This window comes from Pararge aegeria, assembly GCF_905163445.1.
Source record: "Pararge aegeria chromosome W unlocalized genomic scaffold, ilParAegt1.1 SUPER_W_unloc_1, whole genome shotgun sequence".
NCBI lineage: Eukaryota > Metazoa > Arthropoda > Insecta > Lepidoptera > Nymphalidae > Pararge > Pararge aegeria.
Genome location: NW_024396987.1, coordinates 109,584 through 119,225, shown reverse-complemented (window position 1 = coordinate 119,225; position 9,642 = coordinate 109,584). Strand labels below are relative to the sequence as shown.

General features: G+C 37.8%; 1 pseudogene; it reads left to right on the top strand.

Moving 5' to 3' along the window:
- The first annotated feature begins 289 nt into the window (after positions 1-289).
- On the top strand, positions 290-1,345 carry LOC120636736 (annotated as a pseudogene).
- The last annotated feature ends 8,297 nt before the right edge of the window (positions 1,346-9,642 follow it).

The window sequence follows — 9,642 nt, the reverse complement described above, 5'->3', positions numbered from 1 at the left end:
TGTTCTTTGTTGTGAAGTGCTGTGTTTTCTCTGTTTTTACGACGACTTCTGCTCTGTTTTTGGACTTTTTTGATCGCTTTTACGTTTGACCTTGGCTTTATTTCTGGACTCAATTGGATTGCAATTCTTTGGACTTTGGCTTGCTTACCGGACCTGAGAATGGGCGATTACGAACCCGTAGCGGGGCCCTCTTCGGCGCCTGACCCTACTGGAGCCACCATCATCCATTTACGTCGACGACGACGGCGACTACGTGAATCGTGGGCTATACGTTTCAGAGATTCTACTCATGTGGAATCTGATGGATATCGTGCGCAAACTCGGAACAAATGAGCAATGTGTTCGATATAGTGAAGATCAAGGGCTGGTCCTTAAGGAACGGCGTTGCGGAAAACATAAAACATTAATGAAAATATGTTACACAACTGGCTGCAAATCTTTCGGCACATTTATATGTGCCAAAGCATCCTGTAAGAAGAAAGGTGGAGGCAGTGGAGTTAAAATCTCCCGAAGACTAGGAACTTTTTTTGAAAATGTTGTGCTTGATTTACCACATGTATATTATTTGATCTATGCATATTCTCAAGGATGGTCTTATAATAAAACAATTCATGAAGACCCATACAAAAGAGAGAAACAGCAATGTTTAAGCCGAAACACAATAAGTGATTGGTTTAATTATTGTAGAGAAGTGGTTGTTATTTACCACCTTGAAAAACTAGTTTTCGGGAATGATTGGTGGCCCAGGCAAAATCGTGCAGATTGACGAGAGCAAATTTGGAAAACGCAAATATAATAAAGGTAACATACATATAAGTAAGATGACTTTTCACATCTACTTTTTGCCATGCTAAATTTCTAAAATTAATTTTACTTGTTGTAGGATGTCACATAGAAGGACACTGGGTTCTCGGTATGATTGAAGATGGGTCTGAGGATCTCAGACTAGAGGTGTGCCCGGACAATATTAGATCTGCTGAGGTGCTGGTGCCACTTATAAAGAAACACGTGGCTGCTGGCACCACAGTTCATACAGATTGTTGGCGGGCATATGATTGCTTGGCAGAACACGGGTACATCCATAAAAAAGTCAACCACTCAGACCCAGACAATCCATTTGTGGCTGAAGATGGGACTCATACTCAACGAATTGAGTCCCAATGGAGAGCGATAAAAAGATATTTTAAAAAACAAAATTACAATAATACACAATTGCAGACGTCATAGTTGAATATTTGTGGAGGCGAAATATTGAGAAATATAAAAAGGATCCATTCCTTGAAGTAATGCAAGGTATAAAACATGTATATAAAATTAATTAAATAATTAAAATAAAACTTCCATTGTTTCATTTACCACTATCATAGAAAAAAGGTATATTTAACACAGGATAATTAATATATTTATAGGTCAAAATATATTTTAAAAAGCTAGGTTAGGTTAGAACATAAAAGACCATTGAGAGCCGAGCGAAGTGGAGCGGAGCGAGGCGTCCCCTAGAATCTGACACTAAAAAGGTATATTTAACATAGGATATTTAATACATAGGTCAAAATTCCTATGTAAAAGAAGTGAGGTTATGATTTATAAAAAAAATCATTATTCGAAAACTATACTTTTCCGACAAAGGGGAAAGGTGGGGGGGGGGCTTCACCTACCTCCCCACTCCCACTCCCACCCTCGTACGCAAGTACCGGATATCTATACTTTTACCGTACTAAGACTTAAACACCCAGATACTGAAAAACATTCATGCTCGCTACAAACTGTGCCAATCGGCCGTCAAAATAATAATATTACTTTATTAAGCTTATGAACATAGATCGCAACTTCTTTGTACACAGCCCTAACATACTAAAGGAGTTAGAAGCACTATAACAATTCATTTATAAGAATGTTTGGGTGCCTTACCTCAGATCTTTTGACCTATGTGTGTGTTTCATAATTCCATATATGGACGTTCAATATGGGGGTATTGAACACAGCAGCCAATGCTCCATAGGGTGCTGTGCCACGCACTTAACACGGTCCGTCCTGGCCGTTACTTCTTGTACTTGTAAAAAACACGTTAGACAAGCTAAATTGCACCAAGTAAATCGCAAAACAACGGTCTTGTGAAGCAGACTTACTAATAGTTGACGACATACTATGATACTACTGAGTAACAACCGATGTGGCCGGTTGTGAACTCTGTTAGCAAAAAATGTACGACAATAGTTACGATATGGCGGTGAACAAAAGACTTTTTAAAAAATTATAAATTTAATTATCAAAAATTAATTGAAAATTACAGAAATTATTTAAATGAATAAAATAACAATTAATAGTTAACGCGTGTGTAGGTGACTTCAGACTGACGTTCCTTTCCATTGTTCCCTGCGTGGTTCAATTTGCAAGCTGGCATTCCTCTCTGGCCTATTGTTCGTGAAGCTTGCTGCATCAGCGGGATGCCGTGGTTACGGCATGGTAACTCCTCCCTCCTTAAGATGGAAGCTAGTCCTAGAGCTTCCAGGAGCGTCCTCGCGACTTGCTACCGCTGTATGTTTCTTGAAACTGTATATTCTCCAGCTTATTGCGGATATTACGAATGTGTAGAGGAGCAATGTGGGCCAACTGGGGATTGCCATCATATAGGTCCAGTTGACAGGTTCGACTTCAATGTCTTCAGCTTTGTTTATCAGTTCATGGACACTATCCAATGAGACGTCTTCAAGATGAATCTCGTATTGGGCTTCTTTCTGTGGTATGAGGTATTCGTTAGGTAATGGGATTATTTCATTGATGGTGGTACTAGTGGTGTGTGTTCTTATTGTTCTGTTCATAATATTAATTTGACAGTCCTCTGTTAGGTTGGCGAGGAATGTTCCTGCTAATTTTTTATATTCGGTTTTCTGGCCGCACTGCGTTTTCACAACTTCCGGTTCATTTGATACTATAAGCCATGTATTTTCTTGAATCTTCTGTAGTTTTCCTCGTTTCAGGTGTATACGAGCATGAGTACAGTTACCAGGTTTCTGTTTAATGAGTGAAATGATGCAATCTTCTGACTTCTCTATTGATCTCGTGTCTAATGCTTTGCAGAGCTGGGTGTCTTCAGCTATCTTCTTGCAGTTTTCTTCTAGATAAGCGTACTCATCGCTTCCAAGTGCAAGGAATTTGGATTTTGGTATAATGGTAAGGTTACGTTTGTTGGGTAGGGAGTAGATATGTATATAATCATATGTAGTGGGTTGAATGGACGGGATTTCTAGTATAAATGTTAGCGAATGTTCTGTACTATAAGCTTTAACGCTGATAGACCTTTCTATCCTATGAATATTATCTATACTTATTTTTTCTATGGGATTTAACGAAAAGTACTTCTGTAAATTATTAATTTCTGTTACTAAATTTCTAGGGCTTATAATACTAGGGTGCATTATGCCTAATTGAGAAAATGATACGGCATCTTTTAGCAACATCATCTTATCTAAAATAATCTGCAAACTAAAACTTATTTGAACGTATATTTCTAAAAAGTGTAACTGGTTTTCGACTGCATTGGAAGTTATTGTAATATTTTTCAATATAGATGATAGTATCTTCTGGTTGTCATTTATCTTCATTAATTGATTCGAATATTCTGTTATTGTATTTTCCGCCAAAGATAAAGTTCGCTTTTGCGAGCCTTGAATTTTAGAGACTGAAGTACGAATTTTATTGATTTCACTTTCGAAACGGATTGCGTCATTGCTATCCAGGTTACCAGTTATCAACTTTACTACATGACCTAATCCGTTAATAATACCACGCTTAATTCTACTTCTAGGTGAAATAAAAATTAATTTCTTAGTAATTAAATCTAACTTATGTTCTATCTGATCCCTATATGTTTTATGTAGCTCATTTGCAGTGGTGTTGCTTTCAGCCATTCTAGTACTTGCGTATAATGACATTAATTTTGTCGATATTAAATGTAAGTGAGTAACATTGTAAACGCAAGCAAGGTTGAAGGAATCTATTTGTTTAAGGATCTGCCCCTGTCTAAGTAATAAAACTCCGTTCGTATTGTCTACGGGTTGAAATGTTATTTCGGATCTTGCCTGGAACACGAAGGCTCCGAGGATGATTGTCCTGGAACAAGATGAGGCCTTCGTAGAAGTTTGAAGTGAACCCGGATCGACTTAGAATTAGGGTGATTTCCTATAATTTCTGCTACACTGTTTGGATGAAAATGGATGATTTTATAGGGTCCTTTGAAAACCGGTTTGGTTTTGTCGTTTCTCGCTGTTTTGGCCACCTGTTTGTAAACTGTTTCACCTACCTTGAATGTTATTTCTTCTCCTGCCTGGTTCCGCTTCGCTATTACCTGCTCCTTGTTTTTCGCCATGTGCGCCGTAACGCATTCTTGTACAGCTTCGGCTTGCATTTTGTGTTTGATAACATAATCCTGGTAAAATTGCTTAGGGTAATGTAACTCTAGTGGGTTTCTGGATGCTGTGTGTCCGAAGAGTAGCTCGTGTGGGGTATATTCCGTTGCAGAATGAATAGAGTTGTTGTAAGCTATGATGGAAAACTTCATAATTAATTGTATAGGGTCGTCCTTGTTAGTCATTCGTTGGATTCTAATAATTTCTCCTATAGTTGAATGAAAGCGTTCTACGGGTGAATTTGAATTCAGATTATACGGCGTTGTAAAGTGAATGTTGATATCATGTAAAGCGCACATCTCTTTTATTACCTCATTATCAAACTTGCTATCAGAGTCTGTAGTAATTTTAAATGGGGTACCTAAAATTGAGAAAACCTGAAATAGGGCATCAGCTATATGTACACTACTAGTTGCGTTTAATGGGATTGCTTGTGCGAATTTTGAAAAATTATCTATAATAGTAAGGAAGGTAGCTCCACCTGTAGAATATAAATCCATAAAAATATGTTGCATAGGTTTAGTGGGTGTTTCCGTTAGGGCTAACGAGGGTCTAAGGGGGTTTCTTTCATATTTTGCTTGTAAACAGATGCTACACTTATTTATAAATGCCTGGATGGTAAGCAACATGTGGGACCAGTGGTAGTTTTTGTGTATTTGCTTATACGTTTCTTGTATACCACGATGCACTGTTTTACCCTCATGATATTTCTTAATTATTTCTTGTTGTTCCGTCTTGTTTTCAACTAAGGTAACGCGTGATTTGCATCTGAAGAGCTTAGGACCTCTCTCATTAAAAATTGTTGTGTAAACTTTAGAAAATGCTAAATATAACTCTTCGTTATAGAAGTAGCAGTAAAATACACGATCGGCAATAGTATGTTCTTTTAAGAATTGAACTATTTCTTTCTCTGTGTTATTCACTGGAATAAAGACATCTTTAATTACCGTTCTAGAGTTAGTTGACCTATTTTCTACTCTATATGTGGAACCTGGGGTTGACCTAATATAAAATTGCTTTAATTGTCTGTCTATAGCATCTGATAAGATTGGTATTCCGTTATTTTCGTTATCAGGCTGGGTATGGTTTGTTGAAACTAAATTATCAGGGTCCAGTGACACGACGCTCATACTGTCAGATTCAGTGTCTGGGTTATGTAATATGTTAGGTCTAACTGTCACGTTATTGTCGTTAGTGCTATTATTATCGCTATTACTGTCATTATTATCCGCAGGTACGTTATCCTGTACTGCTCCCTGGCGAACGTTGTCAAATATTCTATTTATAATATCGTCATCGTCATTGTCGTCTAAGTTTACTGCAAGTGAATCTACTCTTTTATGGTAAATTTTAACTCGCGAGAGGGCATCCGCATTTGTATTTTGTCGACCCTTTTTATATACAACCGTGTAATCGTACTCAGCCAGTTTAAGTCTCCACCTAGTCAATTTAGAATTGGGGTCTTTTAGTGACATAAGCCACGTTAAAGGCCTATGGTCGGTATATATTACAAACTTTCGCCCGTAAAGATACGGTCTAAAGTACTTCATTGCCCAGACGATGGCTAAAAGTTCTTTTTCTATGGTGGAATATCGGGCTTCTGTATCGGAAAGAGTTCTTGATGCGTATGCCACTGGCTTATCTGAGCCTACTTTTCCTTGAGACAATACTGCACCAAGGGCTACGTCTGACGCATCTGTTGTTAATATAAAAGACTCGTCAAAATTTGGATACTGTAAAATAGGTGCATTGGTCAAAATTTGTTTGCATTTATTGAAACATTCTAAAAATTCCGGGGAGTGTATTACTTTGCTCTTTTTCTTAAGACATAAGGTCATCGGTTTAGTAAGCTTGGCAAAGTCTTTTATAAACTTTCTGTAATAGCCTACGAGTCCTAGAAAGCTCTTAATGTCTTTTTGTGTCTCAGGTAATGGAAAATTCAAAACCGCTTTGATTTTGTCTTGGTTCGGTTTGAGACCTTGATCAGTGAGTTCATGTCCTAAAAATGTGACGTGTTTACGCAAAAATTCCGACTTATCTAACTGAATTTTAAGGTTGTGTATTTTAAATCTATCAAAAACCTGTTTGAGCTTTTCCATATGTTCCTGTAATGACGTAGATATAATTATGACGTCATCTAAGTAAGTGAACACGTTATCTATACCTCTAAGGATGTGATCCATAAGTCTCTGGAAAGTACTAGGTGCATTCTTTAAACCAAATGGCATCCTAAGAAATTCGTAGTGTCCTCTCTCGGTGGTAAAAGCAGTTTTTTCTATATCATCGGGGTGCATTTCCACCTGATGATAACCGCTTGCTAAATCAAGTGTTGTAAAATATTGCGCGCGTCCTAGTCTGTCTAGTATGTCATATATATTAGGTAACGGGTACTTGTCTTCTACTATTCGATCGTTTAGCCTTCTATAGTTAATGACTAACCTCCATTTTACTTTTCCTGATGCGTCTGGTTTCTTCGGGACGATATGTACAGGACATGACCATGGAGATATACTTTCACGAATAATACCCTGTTTTAAAAGGTTATCTACTTGATTTTGTATTTCTTTGCGTTCCTGAGGGGGTTGCCTATAACTTCTAACAAAAATTGGAGTCTGGTCTGTCAATCTTAGCTGATGTTTAACAGTATGTGTGAAGGAAAGTGGAATGTTTTCTGAGTAGAAAATGTCTCTATAAAGGTAGCAAATCCTATTTATCTCGCGTTGCTCTTCTTCGTTCATATGTTCCGTTCTAATTTTGCCTAAGTTGTCACATAACTCTTTATCTATGTCTGAACTTCCCTGTATATGATTTAAATTACAAACCTCTGTATACTCAAAGTATGGTTCTAAAACAAACTTTTCATTGTTGGCTATTATTCTTTTCTCGGAATTAAAGTTAATAACAGATGTTCTAAATTGACCTTCTCTTACTTCGACTATTGCGGTGGGGGATTTTAAGCCGTTACACCATATGAACTCATCTTGAATGTACTGACCGTCTGCATAATTGGTTTTTACTAATATAATTTTTTCGCATCTTGGCTCTATTGTTATTTTCTTACTTGGGTAATCGAACGCAATAGGAATACTTGAGTTGGCGGTATGTAAAAGCCTATTTTTAATATCAATATTACAAGATAGTGTTTTTAGTAGATCTAACCCTATAAGGCCTTTATATTTCCTGTCAAAATCAAAAATAAGGAATTTATGAATTAAGTCACTATTGAATGCAGGGGGAAGTGGTAAATATGCAACTTGATTGTGCCGTGTAGTAGCGTGTGCTGTCTTTACTTCAAAGGGTTCGTACTCGACAAGGTGTTGGAAAATTGTGTTATGTATTAGACTGGGTGATATCATAGAGCGCGAAGCTCCTGTGTCTATGAGGAACTTACCTTGAAATTCTGGTAGCACAATATACGGCAGGTGATCTTTATCGTGGTTGTTTAGTTTTATTATCCTTGGTCGACGTTGTGCTGACCTTGTAGAAAATTTGCCTGGGCCTCTCCGTCCTCCGTTTGAGGTTCATACTCCTGCTGGTTGACCCAATCTTGGTACTGACCTTGCTGATCGGCATAGTCCTCCTCGTCCTCGAGATTTGGTTGCTCGTAGTCTCCCGGTGAGCCTGTGTAAAATAGCTCCTCAGCAGCAAACTGTGGTTTTTGTGGTTTACTTACAGATCTCATTGTGACATCAGACACCTTCTGAGGGGGACTAACCTGTTGATGTGGTATGTTGTTTCTAAAGTTGCCTGAGGTAGGTCTATAGTTATTTGTTGTTGGACGGTTTTTCCATGGTAACATGGATTGTACCCATTGCTGCCTTTGTTCTGGAGTCAGGTTATTCTGACGTGGAACTACAGTTGTATTACTTAGATTATTTTGTGAGTTAATATATTTGGGTGATAAAGGGGTTTGAGGCTGATTTAAAGCACGTATTGGTTCCCTAAACTTTGCCTGAGCCGATGTTGATGGTGTGTTATAAAAGTTATTGTTGTAATTTGTCTTATTATAAGCAAGTCTAGCTTCCTCTTGCCTAGCTAAGACTATGGCTGATTCTAAAGTGAGGGGTTGTGCTATTCGCACCCCTATCGATACTTGGAACTCTAAATTGTTCGTATACTGTTCTATAACCATTTTTTCATAGTATGATTTGTTGGAATGGGTGCCTACGGAAAACAAAGTGTCTAATAACTCACGCAGACGCCTACCAAGCATATCAGCGTTCTCGTTTTTATGACGCCGCACCCTACTGAGCTCCTGCATAACTTGGATCTCATTCCTGGGTTCTCGCAATCTCCGTATAAGAGCATCCTTAATGGAGTCCCAAGAATTAAGGCTTTCTTCGTATGCTATTGCATCAATCGCGGTATCACTGAGTCTACTTTTAATGAGGCATATAAATGCCGGGTGTACCTTAGCATTTTCGTCTAATAAAGCAAGGATATTTTCAATTTCTCGAATATAATAATTTAATCTCTTTGTATTACCATCATATTTTGGAATTAAATCCGCAATTAATTTAAAACTAGTCGTATCGCAATCTGGGATAGACATTTTGCAAAATAATTATCTAATAACTGATGAAAATGTTTGTTTTGTATAATATAGTACCTGCCTATCACGATAATAGCTGTTAGACATGCACTACTATAACTTTAATAAAGTCTATAACAATTTTTACTGTCAGACTTTTACCTACTCTAAAAATCACTTAATTTTATGTCTCTAGCGAAATTAGCTTCTAGACAGAACTTAATACTAACATACATAAGGAAATAGAACTTGGGAACTTGAATTAGCGAGAGTACTCACCACAGCGTTCTCAGCATCTCCTTACGGGTCTGACACCTTCCACGTGGAATCCTTTGTCCGGGCCGCCGTCGTAGGTTCAACCTCGCGATTTACACGGTCGGAACCGTTCAATTGGCCTTTATTCCAGCCAATTTTCGCGAAAAACCGACTGCGCCAGTTACGATATGGCGGTGAACAAAAGACTTTTTAAAAAATTATAAATTTAATTATCAAAAATTAATTGAAAATTACAGAAATTATTTAAATGAATAAAATAACAATTAATAGTTAACGCGTGTGTAGGTGACTTCAGACTGACGTTCCTTTCCATTGTTCCCTGCGTGGTTCAATTTGCAAGCTGGCATTCCTCTCTGGCCTATTGTTCGTGAAGCTTGCTGCATCAGCGGGATGCCGTGGTTACGGCATGGTAACTCAATTCAATCT